This window comes from Mustela lutreola, chromosome 4 (assembly GCF_030435805.1).
Source record: "Mustela lutreola isolate mMusLut2 chromosome 4, mMusLut2.pri, whole genome shotgun sequence".
Lineage (NCBI taxonomy): Eukaryota > Metazoa > Chordata > Mammalia > Carnivora > Mustelidae > Mustela > Mustela lutreola.
The window spans coordinates 108,159,638-108,174,215 of NC_081293.1; positions in this window are offsets into that span (position 1 = coordinate 108,159,638).

Genomic DNA, 14,578 nt, shown 5'->3' on the forward strand with positions numbered 1-14,578 from the left:
AACGATGAGCAATGATGAGATTGTCTCCCGTACCTGCTGGTGTTACTCTTCTAATCAGCTATCTTGTGAATGGCCCTTTCCAGTTCTGCAGGCATGCCCCAAGGTAAGCATGCACTCTCATGAAAACATCTTTGCACATCGACTTTCATATCCATCTGCATGCAGTTCACATCACTTTGTCTCCTAAAGGTAAAATTCCTGTCCAGTAACATCACAACATACACAAGAGGAGCAGAGGCCATTTAGAGCATTCAGAACAGCAATCAACAAACTTCTTCCCATAAAAGGCCACACAGTAAATATTTTATGACCTGCAAACCAGCACTGTGTTGTTATCATTATTTTATTATCAGACTCCGTGCATGTGGCATACATTGGCACCTACTTTCACGTGCATTTGGACGATGCCTACTACCCACACTGCTGCAGAGTCCACATGCTTGAAGGCCCCACAAGTTTAAGAGCTCAGGTCTACACTGATGAATGAAGCAATGTTAAGACCGGCAAATCACCTGCCTGTTCCCTTGGTGATTCTCCTTAAACTTAGCTCCTTCTCAAGACCCAGATCTCACTTGGGCTCCACCTCTGAGCTGTTTCCCTTGCTGTTAATTTTACAGGTTACCGTAGATACCTGCTCCCTCACTCCTTCCAGGCTCATGGCAGACGAGGTCGGGGCTGGCAGTCTGCACCCTGTCTTGTCTGTCTTTGTTCTCCCGGTGGTCTTCCTCATGAGCTTCTGCTTCTCTACCTGCCTTTTCAATGGTTTGACCCTGAGACACTGCGTCCGTCACTCTTCCCCTTCTAGTCTTCAAGTTGGTGAAAAATCCTCACCCTTGCCTGTTACACCTGTGCAACAACATTGATATTTACACCATAGTTCAGACACAAACTCAGATTTCTGGTCAATACCCCACAGCCAGTGCACAATGATAACAACACATTATATGCCAGGTCCTGGGCACATCCTGTGTGTGTAGATGATTGAATGACAAAACCATATAAGATAAGAACTACTACTCCCCCAATTTCACAAACAAGGAAACACAGACTAAAACAGAAGAAATGTGTTGCAAGCACTGAGTGAGTGAGAAGCAAACACAAGACTCCAGCCACTCCACACTGGTTTCACAGTCGGAGCTCAGGAGCTGCTCTGGTCCTACTGCTGGGGTATGAACAGAGCAAAACAGCCCCTCATTCCCTTAGGCAGGGGCATCAACCTGCTGTCTACAGCGTCCAGGCTTGTCTCTCATTCCTCCTTGGGTTTCCAAGCATCCTCCCCCTTCCAGTTTCCCGGGCCTGAGATGTAGGTGCAATCCCGCAGGCTTGTTTCTCTCTCCCTCCCACGTGCAGCAGCTCCCAGGGGCCTTTTGGAAGAGACACAGATGATGACTTCTCTTGGTGTCCAGGTTTCTTCTGCCAAGGAGGTGCTTCTTAGACTCACTTCGTGAAGGGCCAGTTGCTTTTGGGTTTGGTTTTGCTTTTTTATAATTAATTCTCAGAGGAGGATGAGGTCCTAACCGGTCCACAGCCTGCCCCTGAAGATGGCTCCATGGAGTTTCACGCTCTCCAAGATTCTCCACAAGCTGGTGAGTCAAAGTCACTGTGCACAGGATCCTGCAAAGTCTCTGGTACCTGCTACTGGGGACTCTCAGCGCTGTGCCGCTTTCATGGCTCCTGCTCCTGGACTGGAGACCACTTTCTGAGAAGTTAACAATTTAGTAATGGCAGTAGGAACTTGTGAGAGGTTGGGTGTCAAGCTCAGGTTGGCCACAGAGCAGAGACGTTCATTTGGGCAAGCCACCTAACTTCTCTAAGCTTCAGGTTATGTCCCCATGAAATGCCAGGATCTGGAGAGGTGCTGTTCCAGCTTCTTTGAACAGTTCCCAGCACCCAGACTAACGGCAGCAGGTGACATGTTCATTCCTGACCGGTCCAGACTCCTTCTCCCTGGCTCACCCAGGCCTTCTCATCTGGCCTTTGCCAGACGATTCCACCAGCTTTTCTGGATTCCTCTCTAGAAGGCCCCAGTCTTGACTTCTGCCACATCATTGTTCTACTTCCCCATCCTGAGCCATCGGTCTCCCATATCCTGTCCTTGGGAATGAAGGGATGATTTCTAGCAACATCCCTTTTCCTTGGTTCAAAGAAGCGCTACATCTTCTTTGTCGGATGCTCTTTAATGTAGAACTTGCTGCTTTGTGAAGATGTGCTTATCTGCCCACTCACGGTAAAGTCACAGATGTTCTGGGCAGCAGACACAGAGTGGGAGTTCTGTGAGCGAATGAATGATCTTATTTGAACAGACTTCAGGTCAAAACATCAATCAATGATTTCTATAGAGAAAAGAGTAACTGGTTCTTTGTTGTCTGCTTTACTGAAGTCACATAGACCAGGGCAGCCCTTGTCTTTAACTTTCCAACGTTTTGTTCACTTTCTGTTGACCTACCCGAGAGGGACACACACGTAATTTCATCGAGACAGCTTCCCATGTGAGTCTAAGACACAACGCGCACTCCGGAGCTTGAAAAATCAGAATGAGGCCGACAAGACGGCCACTGATGAGAACAAAGTCTTGGTTCTTGGGAGGCAAAAGCCAAGTGACAAGGATTTCACAGGCTGGTCACTGAAATACACACCCACATTACTGTGGCCCCACACACCATTATCCTTATTAAACTGTGCTAATAGCCTTTAACTGTTTTCCCTACTATCCTGATTACTCTGTCCAAACTCAAGGACCCTCAACACAGCACCTAAGAGACAGACGCTCCCCTGAGCTGGGACCTTCCAGCAACACGTCTCTTGTTGTCAAACGATCTGTGGGACGCCCTCCGTGCAAAGTGGCTTGGGGCCCATCGCCGTCCCTGTCCCCGTCTCCCTGGCTGCTCCCGTCCATGGCTGCGTTCAGGCCCCGGCTCCTGGCATTTGCGTGTCTTCTCCCCTTCGCTGCTCGGTGCCCCCCCAACCCCCGGCTCCTCTCAGGCTCTGGACCGCATGTCCCATCTGAGCATGCATTTGTTCGTGATTTTTATGCCCTCACGGTCCCTCACATCCTCCTCCATCTACTCCTACTTGTCAGCGTCACGACTGCCCAGGCTGTCTAAGGCAGCTATCACAGACCAGCACGAGCCTGCAGCATGGACCAACAGAGGATTATTCCTCCCCGTGTGGAGGCTGTGTTCCAAACTCAACGTGCTGGCGGAGCAGGTCCCCTCGGGGGCTCTGAGGGAGAACGCTTCCCAGGTGCGTGTCTCCTAGGGGGGGGCCTCCCGCAGGCTGTGGTGTCCCCCCGCCTGGGACGGCACTCTGCCCCATCTCTACGTGGCCCGGGGTCTGTGCCCCTGCCTCTTCTTACAAAGACACCTGCCACTGGATTTGAGCCTCTCTCGGGACACGATGATGTCACCTCGAGGTCCTTCCTCGGATCTGCACAGACTCTTTCCCCAAATGTCACCATATTCGTAGGCACTGGGTGACGACTTGGACGTTATCTTTGGTTGGGGAGACACATGTCACCCCCACTATGCAAATTGACACAAATAATGTGGTGTTTTGGTCTGTCCATTCTCCGTCTCCCCTACATGAATGTCAGGTCCACGACAATAAGGGTGAAGTGCGGTTCGCTTCTCTCCCCGCCTTGACGGATTTCTAGCGCAAATCCGTGTTGAAGAAACTAAAGAAGAAAAGGCGAAGAGGACAAAGCGGTTATCGACATAATAGGAGCCAAAGGGAGAAAAGCCAGGGGAGGCAGGCTTGGAAAAGGGGTCGGCCTTATCTGGGCGCTCCAGAGGTCGGGAGTGTCCTTGAGGCGAGGGAGCGGCCGCCACACTCGAAGGCTCGGTTAAAAAGTGGCATGAAACACACCACCTGGCGACTTGAATCTGGGATTCTGCTGGTGCCTGTGAAGATGTCCCTTGACCCAGGATGAGTCTGATTCCAAGGCAGATGTGCCCACACTCTGCTCTCTTGGTGGTTCCGGCAACACCTGGCTGTGAACCACGAGGTTAAGAGGGATCAAGAAGGAAACGACCAGCAGCACTGGGGCAGGACCATCCCCTAGTGTTTCAGGAATATCCCAGCGGAGTCTCTTTCCCACTAGACCCACCAAATGGCCAGTGAACCCACGGTCTGTATGTCTGGGGTCTGATGGTTCCTGGGGCCCATTGGTCTGTGAGTTAGCTGCAGATGCTGATTCCAACCCACACATCCTGTTGTGACAACGTGTAGCCTTTCTTTTTCCTCTGACTGTATCTAAGCAACAGAATGCAAAAGGATTCCAAAAACTAAATTCAGCCAGGTTTTTATAGAAGCAGGCAAGTTCTTACGGCAGATAAACAACACTCAGATGTGAACAATTAACGGGCAGAGCCCTGTGTTTTCTTCAGTAATCGTGCTTCGAATTGCTTAAGCACCGAGTGGTAGGAAGGCATGGCCATCGGGAGCCATCTGCAGCAACATGGCTGCTTTTCTGGTGCGAAGCATCTACCAAACGATGTGAGCATGTCCACGTTGACCACAAGAGAGATGGGCTCATTACTTGTGGATATTTCAAGGGTATTCCCTTACAGCACTTTCCAATGATTACAGTTTAATTTCTGAATATGCACCCGGTACCTCGTGGATAGGACCCACATTTTACCTGGTACAAATGATCAAATGTGGAGTTCTCCAATTTTTGAAAATACTTCCAGCCCCTAATACATGGACTTCACATGTGTAAGGAGGTAAAATGCTTCCTTAAAACTCTAGACATAAGTGAGTAAGTGCACATACGTTAGATAAAACTAACCAGCAGGGGTCATGGCACTGGAGGTGTGTCACCCGTGGTCAGCAGGGCTGTTGACAGAAGCAGTTTCTAAGGTTCTTTGCTTCTCGGGGGCCTCAGTGTCCCCAACCCATTGGCCCCATGGCACTGTGCAGGGCACAGAGAATAGGTTTCTAGTTCTCACCACTTATGCACCTGCCCCCCGGGCAGGGATCAGAGACTTTGCAGGAAGGTGCTCAGGCACACGGAGATGACTGAGTCAGAGGAGGGGCTAACCCTTTCAGAAGTGCATGGGGGCTAATCTTGGAAGCATCCGGTTATGCCTTGACACTGGAGGGATCTTGGCTTTGAGCAGTGGGAAAAACACAAGAGCAACAAAAAAGCAAAACAAACACAAAAACTTCTCTTGGTCACATGCCACACAGCAGTTTGAAATTTGAGTCTTCTATTTTAAATAGTCACAGAAATGATTGATATCTTAAGTATTTTACCGTGAACTGAAATCTCAGGGTTTCTTGCCCCCACTCTCCCCTTCCGTGGGGGCACACTGGACTTACTTTCGAACTCATCTTCAGAATCTACGAAGTGAATTGTATTTCCGCAGTCTGCCTTTATCGTGATAACGATGGTCTTTCGGCATCAAACCAGTTGTTGGATGTATGTGCTTTCTGGTTTTCCATAACTGGAGATTGTCGTAACAGGAAAAGGCAGATTGCCTCGAAAATCGCATGGAAGGAGAAAGAAGTCAAGAATGTGAATGAAGTTTGGATCTGAGCTGTCCCCGTCCACTCAGGGGGTCGTCCTTGCATTCTGAAGGGAATTCTCCAAGCTCATCCGACGGCCTCTGTAACTGTGGCCTCCGGGAAGCATAGAAGACGGAGGATGTCTTCTTGTTGGGGGGACATGGACGGCTTATGCTGGCATCCTTGATGGGGCGCCGGCCCATCCCAGGGCTCCGAGGTGTGCTCTGGGCAGAGCCCAAGAACTGAAGGAAAAGCAGGAACCACAAGGCCTAGAACATTGAATTGCTTCTCAGAAATCTACCCCATCAAAGAAACTCTGAGGTCGTATTTTACAGGCAGGCATATGTGAAGTTGGTTCAGAAAATAATGAGTTTTACAAAACAGCTGATTGGTGTAGATAATGCATTTTGGATTAGAACGAATGGAGAGCGAAGCGTTTGGGGACCATTTTATTTTCTTGCCACTGGTCGGTGGTCTGCGGCCAACAGAAGGAAAGTCAGGGCCGAAGAGTTGTGAGATCCTATGGGGAATAAACAGGAAGACAGTCAGCTTCACGGGAAACCAGCGCTGGTCAGATGCAAGCTCCTGGACGCAGAATGATTTTGGGTCAGAATTTAAAAAAAAAAAAAAAATAGATGTTTATCTGAAATAAACTCCAACCCTTCCAAACTCATTTTTATTTTTATTCCTAGTTAAATAGCCTGGATGTTCGTTTAGTTTTAAAGTAATAAAAAGACCATTATTTTCTTCGGTGATTTACGATTCTGGCAAGAATTCCAATCTTCAGCTTCCAAATCCATTATTTATATAAGATGATATTATTTGCTTTTTGTTTTTTTAAAGCGAGGAAATATATCTTGGTTTTAAAGAAAACTTGGCGTCATCCAGAAAATGATTAATAATAAACATCTGGGAGGAAAAATAAAAACAAAAACAAAAATAAAAAACGAGCTAACGCATGTTCCAGGCCCCAAAGTTCAAGCCCGTTACGCTTAGTGTTGCCCAGAGCAGACGTGGAAAAAAAGGAATCATCTGACCCCGTTTCACTTACTCTGCTCAGCACAGACAGGGTCCAGAGTGGAAAGACCCATGCGTGCCTTGGCTGTCCCTTCCTGGGCGTGCCGACCATGTCACCTCCCTGGAGAAAATCAGAGAAGACGGGAAAATGTGAAGAGGAATGGCCACGGCGGAGTCGGCGGGTGTTTGGGGAACCGAAGAGCACATCGCCACGCACAGCTGTTTGCTGGGACACCTTCCATCCTGGAACATTGTATCGTAAAGCCAGAACAGGTCATCTGCGAATCACACGGAATCTCCCAGAAAGGGGACATCAGACGCTGGGAGAATCTGTGAACTGGAGAGCTTTGCCTTGGTCCCTGGTGAAACTTAGGGAGATAAGAGGAGATCATCGTACAGCTGGGTTGAGGCCACAAAAATGTCAGTAACCATGATCGCCAGCAACCTGCACGGATTCACGCAGTGAGACTAGGAAGTCCGCGGGCCTCCTCCCAGGCCAGAACACGGGAATGGCGTGGAAGTAGAGGTTTGCATTTTGCAAGATATTTAAACAGCACTTTTGGAATATCTCAGAGGTCAAGCGGGTAAGTTATTGTTCAAGTAGTTGCCTTGACACGTTGAGATGCGGTTCCAAGCAGTGACGGAGACGGTGGGCATGCGGGAGAACCTGGGCCATCCGTGAAGGTAACCGAACGGCGAGCAAGGATGTTCCTTAAGTCAATCGGAGAAAGACAATGATCCTACAATCTCCTGGATATGAGGAAGTCGAGAGGCAACATGGGGTGGGGGGTTTATGGGGTAGGAAAAGAATAAATGAAACAAGATGGGACTGGGAGGGAGACAAACCATAAGAGGCTCTTTTTTTTTTTTTTTTAAGATTTTATTTATTTATCAGAGAGAGAGCACACACAAGCAGACAGAGGAAGAGAGAGAAGCAGGCTCCCTGTGAGGAAGGAGCCTGACATGGGACTCGATCTCAGGACTCTGAGATCATGGCCTGAGCTGAAGGCAGCAGCTTAACCCACTGAGCCACCCAGGCATCCCCACAAGAGATTCTTAATCTCACAAAACAAACTGAGGGTTGCCGGGGGTGGGGGGGAGGGAGGAGGTATGGAGAGGGGGTTGGGTTATAGACACTGGGGAGGGTACGTGCTATGGTGAGTGCTGTGAAGTGTATAAACTTGGCGATTCACAGACCTGTACCCCTGGGGCTAATAATACTTTATATGTTAATAAAAATTAAAAATAAAAAAAGAACATTCCTTAAGACAATTCACCTTCAAATATTGACGCCATTAGAATCAAGACATTAGGCAAAGGCTAAAAATACAACCAGGTCTATTAGGAATAAATGTGAAGTTTTTAGTTGATATTAAAAAAAATCAAAGCAGAGCTGAGCTGCCTGCAAGGAGTAATCAAGCTGTGATTCTTAGGTAAACCACTACAGAAGGACCTGAAGGTGTGGGTGGATTTCACACATGAAAGGAGTCACTCAAAGGTCATTTCTATTTACAAATAAAATCTCTGAGAGTTTTTCTAAACCAACTCCTGTAAAAAAAAAAAAAAGCAGGAGCCATGAAGTCCGAGCCGCGCTCATGGCCCGTAAACGGAGACTGGGGAAGGGTTATCTGAGGTTTGGCGGAGCTGGGAGTGAGCCGCCACGGCCCGGCATTCAGAGCAGAACATGTCCCCGCTCAGAAAGCAGCCGACGGGAAGAGCTCAACATGGGCCCTGGACACCAGGCTCACCTGACGATGGGTGTCCAGGAGGAGAGGGAGCAGGGAACAAAGATGCACCACTGAAAACCACGAAAATGTGGACAGGTTCTGCTGACAGTCACCTTCTCTTCCAAGCCCAGCAGTTACTCTTCCTGTTTGTAAACTCTCCACATGAGCGGCCTTGTTGCGGAGGGCGGGGTAGCCTGCATGGGTGCTCCAGAGGGCAGTTCAGAGGCAAGAAGACGGAGGACAGGGGCCAAACGTCCTTCAAGCCTGACCTCTCTTGAGAAAGTGGCCAGGTCGTGGCGGCTCCCAGAATGCACACACACACCCCTCTACACACATCTCTACACACACACACACAGCTCTACACACACAGCTCTCCACACACAACTCTATACACACCACTCTACACAAACAACTCAGACTACGTAGGTGAGACGTTTGATTTCTCACACAGCACATTACCACAGCTCACCAAACAGGAAAATGATAAATGAAAGGGCCCTAGCTGGTAAAGGAAATTAAATCCGTATTTTCAAAATTCCCTAAAGAGAAACCTCCAAGCCCATACAGGGTCCCTGGGGAATTCTGTGGACTCTTAAAGAAGAATTTGTATCCGTTATGTACAATCTCTTCCCATTTCTGGAGGCGGGGGACACACTTCCTGACTGTGGACCAGCATTCCCCTGACACCAAACCAGGAGAAAATAGCACAAAAACAGAAAACTGCTGATGGAGATCACTCATCTAGTAGGTGCAAAACTTTAGTCCATCACCACGTGGAAGAATTCCACAGCGGGATGGGGTGGGGTGTTGTGGGATGCGAGTGTGTCAGCACGGTCCAGCACACCAAGGTTCCAGAAGGAGAGCCACATTATAAAATACATCTGTGCAGAAAAAAAAAATTGTCAAAATTCAATGCCGGGGTGCCCCTGGATGGCGTAGTTGGTTCAACGCCTGACTCTGGGTCTAGGCTTGGGTTGTGATCTCAGCAGGTCCTGGGATGGAGCCCCACAGGGTGCTCCGTGCAGAGCAGAGTCTGCTTTACACTCACTCTCCCTCTCACTTTGTCCCTCCTGCTTGGGCTCGCTCTCTAAAATACATAAATCTTAAAAAAAAAAATTCAATGCCATTCATGACAAAAACTCTCAGAAAAATAGGCAGGAGAGAACCTCCCCAAATTGATAAAAGAGCAGCTTGCTAAAATCTGTAGCACATGTCACATGGAATGGGGACAGATTTTCTTCCCAAGATCAAGACAGGGGAGTCTATTCTCTATTCAACATATTCCTGGAGTTTTGGCAAGTAGAGTAAGGCAAGAAAAACAAATGAAAGATATAGATTGGAGGAAGAGAAAATAAAACTATCACTATTTTCAGGTGCCATGATTACCTGTGCAGATATCGTTCAAAATCTATTTTAAAAGTGAAAAAATTTTTGAAAAGTCCTAGCATTAATAAATGAATTCATAAAGTGGACAGGATACAAATTAACACAAAAAAATCAATTTATTTCTATAAACTAGCAATGAACGTGTGAACACCAAATTTAAAATAAAATACCACTTAACATTGCCAGAAAAAAAATGCAATCTGTAGGAGTCTGTCTATAAGACATGAGTAGGATTTGTAGGCTGAAATGTGCGGAATACTTATGAAACATATAACAAATCTCTAAATAAGCAAAGAGCTATACCCTATTTCTAGATGAGAAAATTCAGTGTCGTAACGATGCTGATTCTTCCCACACTGATAAAGAGGTTCATTGCAATTTCAACCAAAATCTGGCAAAGGTTTTTGTAAATATACACCTGGTTGTTTTCAGTAAGTATGAAGACACAAAGGATGAAAAGTAACTAAAACAGTCTTGTTTTAGAAGAACAAACTGCAGGAACCAAGACTTACTATGTAGCTCTGCTAATCAAAACTGTGGGTCAAACAGACACATGAAAAAGTATCTCCACAGCACTCGGCATCAGGAAATACAAGTCAAAACCACCTCACACCAGTCAGAATGGCTAAAATTAACCAGTCAGGAAATGACAGATGCTGGCGAGGATGCGGAGAAAGGGGAACCCTCCTACACTGTTGGCGGGAAATGAAAGCTGGTGCAGCCACTCTGGAAAACAGCATGGAGGATCCTCAAAAAGCTGAAAATAGAGCTACCCTACTACCCAGCAATCACACTACTGGGTATTTACCCTAAGGATACAAATGTAGTGACCTGAAGGGGCATGTGCATCTGAATGTTTATAGCAGCAATGTCCACAATAGCCACACTATGGAAAGAGCCTAGATGTCCATCAACAGATGAATGGATAAAGAAGATGTGGTACATGTACACAATGGAATATTATGCAGCCATCAAAAGAAATGAAATCTTGCCATTTGCGACGATGTGGATGGAACTAGAGGGTATTATGCTGAGTGAAATAAGTCAATCAGAGAAAGACAATTATCATAAGATCTCAGTGATATGAGGAAGTTGAGAAACAAAACAGGATCATAGGGCACAGAAGGGAAAAATAAAACAAAGAGGACAGCAGAGAGGGAGACAAAATGTAAGAGACTCACAATCATAGAAAATAAACTGGGGGTTGCTGGAGGGGAGGTGAGTGGGGGATGGGGAAACCAGGTGATGGGCATTAAGGGGGGCACGTGATGTGATGAGCACTGGGTGTTATACACAAAAGATGAATCATTGACCTCTACCATTGAAGCCAATAATATACTGTGTGTTAATTAACTGAATTTAAATAAACTTTTAAAAATTAAATTATCTTCTTCTCTGGCAAAAAAAAAAAAAAAAAAAGACTGGGGGCCAATATCAGACAGATAGACAGACAGATCAAAGAGAAGAATGCAGACCCAGAAAGGGACCCACATGTGTGAACCCAGCAGCTCTTCAGCCTGAGTGCAAAAGCAAGTCATCAGGGAGAGGGCAGCCCCTCCAAAACACGGTGTCATTGGGGGATTCAACATTCACAGGCAAAAAAATTGACACTTGACCTAAGTCTCATACTTTATACAAAAATTAATTCAAATATTAAAGTGTAAAATTGTAGGAGAAATTGCCCAGGACAACACTTGGTACAACCCACATTGGCAAGATAGTTGTTAGACTGGACACCGGAAGTACAATCCATTGAAGGGAAAAAATGATAAGTGGGAATTTATCAAAATCCTCTGTCTGTGTCTAAGACTGCAGGATTCTAGGATAGCAGCTATTAAGCCAGATGTTTTGGTGAAGTGCCAAATGGCAATACCCAGGAAGCATGGGTGCCCACCTTCTGCCCGTCCCAGCACACATGCACCAGCCCCAGAAAATCCCCTGTGACCCCCGTGACAGGTGCATGGGGATCTGTCCACGGACGTCAGGCCCATATTCTCACTCGAGGGTTTGAGATTGGGGCTGGAACCCACAGTGTAGAGGTTACAAGCCTTGGACTGGATTCCATGTGCCACCAGCTCTCGGAGAGCCATGGCACATGGCATGTGTGAAGAGGACTCATGAGCTCTGTTCAGAGGACGGGGGCGGGTCACAGCCACAGAGAGACCAAGGAGAAGGCCCGGGACTGCTGCTCAGCATGTTTTCAGCAACACCAGAAGTGGTCCCTGAAGGAAAGGAGCAGTTACACAGTGTACTTGTAAGGTGATTGGAGCCCATGATTCGTGTCCCGCTGGCCCCGGATCCCCAGGTTGGCTGTTGTGTAAGTGCGCTGGAGGCCGACTGGGAGGTCTTCACGGGCGAGCAATGGCGAGAAGCTCTTGTCCCAGCAAAGCTCTCTTCTCAGTATCTTCTTGCCTAACAATTTCCTGGAAAGACTTTCTAAGTCTGTGCTGAGGCATGATTCATAAAGCCTAGAATAGACACACTCGTAGAAAACTCGGAGGGTCCGGTGCCCGGCAGACCCTGCTGGGGAGCACACAGCCTCGGAGGAAGGGAACAGGGGTTGGAGAGCTGTGTGACAAACAGGAATCCACACCCCAAACTGCACCATTCCTCCACCATCTTACATGGCTGCACCTGCCCGCTAACACGTGGGCTGTACCAAGTGTTGTCAGTCTATCTGTCCGTCCCCCCGGTGTGACCGATGAAGTCCAGAGACTTGGAGCCACACAGGGACTGTCACTGTCACATGGGCAATTAGTGGAAGAGACGGCACTTAGCCCCAGAACCACCGGCCGGCCACACTTAGGCTTAGAGGTAAATGCACACCCACAGGGAAGGCATCCTCTGTGGCCTTCCTGCAGGGATCGGACAATGTGCAAGTCACTGCCCCCTCCTGAGTTCTCAGCAGTGACCTGCACCCTTCCTTTGCTATCAGCATCCACATTTCAAGATAATGTCCAGGAGCCTATTTATTATAGGGAATAAAAGCTGATTTTGCACAAGGACTTATAAATTCTAACTTCAAAGTATTCCTAAATTCTTTTTCTTTTAAAAATGTAAACTGGAATGCGCCTGGGTGGCTCAGATGGTTAAACATCTGCCTTCGGCTCAGCTCATGATCCCAGGGTGCTGGGACTGAGCCCCACATTGGGCTCCCTGCTCAGCGGGGAGCCTGCTTCTCCCTCTCCCTCTGCCCCTCCCCCTGCTTGTGCTCCCTCTCTCTCTCAAATAAATACATAAAATCTTTTAAAAATAAATAATAAAAATGTAAACTGGAGAGGCGCCAGGGGGGCTCTGAGAATTAAGGTCATGATCCTGGGGTCCTGGGATTGAGTTCCATATGGGGGGGGGGCCTGCTCAGCAGGGAGCCTGCTCATCCCTCCGCCCCTCCCCCCACTCTCTCCTTTTGTCTCTCAAATAAATAATGTATTCCTGGAAAACTATAAACTCCCAAAATTGAACCAGGAAGAAATCAACAACCTGAATAGACCGATATCTAGTAACGAGATTGAAGCAGTGATCAAAAACCTCCCAAAAAACAAGAGCCCAGGACCTGACGGATTCCCTGGGGAATTCTACCAAACTTTCAAAGAAGAAATAACACCTATTCTCCTGAAGCTGTTTCAAAAAATTGAAGCAGAAGGAAAACTTCCAGACGCTTTCTATGAAGCCAGCATTACCTTGATTCCCAAACCAGGTAAAGACCCTACCAAAAAGGAGAATTTCAGACCAATATCACTGATGAATATGGATGCTAAGATTCTCAACAAGATCCTAGCAAACAGGATCCAACAGCATATTAAAAAGATTATCCACCATGACCAGGTGGGATTCATCCCTGGGCTCCAAGGATGGTTCAACATTCGCAAATCAATCAATGTGATAGAACAAATCCATAAGAGAAAAGAGAAGAACCACATGGTCCTCTCAATTGATGCAGATAAAGCACTTGACAAAATCCAGCATCCGTTCCTGATTAAAACGCTTCAAAGTATAGGGATAGAGGGAACATTCCTGAACTTCATCAAAGCTATCTATGAAAGACCCACAGCAAATATCCTCCTCAATGGGAAAAAGCTTGCAGCCTTCCCGTTGAGATCAGGAACAAGAAAAGGATAAATCTTTTTAAAACACATTTAGTACCATACCACTTTTTTATTCTTATTTTTTTATTTTTTCAAGATCTGATTTATTTGAGGGAGCAGGAGGATGAGGGAGCAGGAGAGCACAAGCAGGGCGAGCAGCGGAGGGAGAGGGAGAAGCAGACTCCCCGCTGAGCAACGATTCTCTTCTGGGGTCTCCCCCCCCAAAATCCATAACCGCAGCCTAGTCAGGAACAAGACCCCAGACCCGCCCCAGGGAACGCCGGACCCAGACGACTCAACACCGTTAGAACCCGCAGGAGCATCAGAGAGGCTGCCCCTGCCTCGAGGAGCCCAGGGAGCTGGGACCGGGAGGACGAAGGGTCGGGGCTGAGATCCCGGAACAGCAGGAGGAGGAAAGAGGGGAAACCGGGGCATCTGCAGACATCGCCTCCTTTGTTCACGCGCGCGGGTCCACACGGGCCCATTACCTGCATCGAGCCGGCTGCATTAATGGAGACATTAACACGGGGGCAGGGGGCGCAGGCTCACGCGACCCCTCTGTACTGTCTGTGCCTGTTCCCACACATCGGAAACTCGTCTGAACAGTCAAGTGCATTTTAAGATGCCGTCTGGGCGCATGGATCAGCTGAGTGCAGCGGCCTCGCGGGACAAGGGGATGATGGCTCCTACCCGTCCAGCTGAAGTCTATCCAACACGGTCTTACCGTGCCCCACACTTTACACTTTACAGAGTACCCCACAACCTGAATGCTCTGTGGAGGCGGCTAGTGGCCCCCACGATGTCTCTGTGCCTGCAACTCTGTGCCGAGGACGGTGTTTTGGAATCCCCGACCTG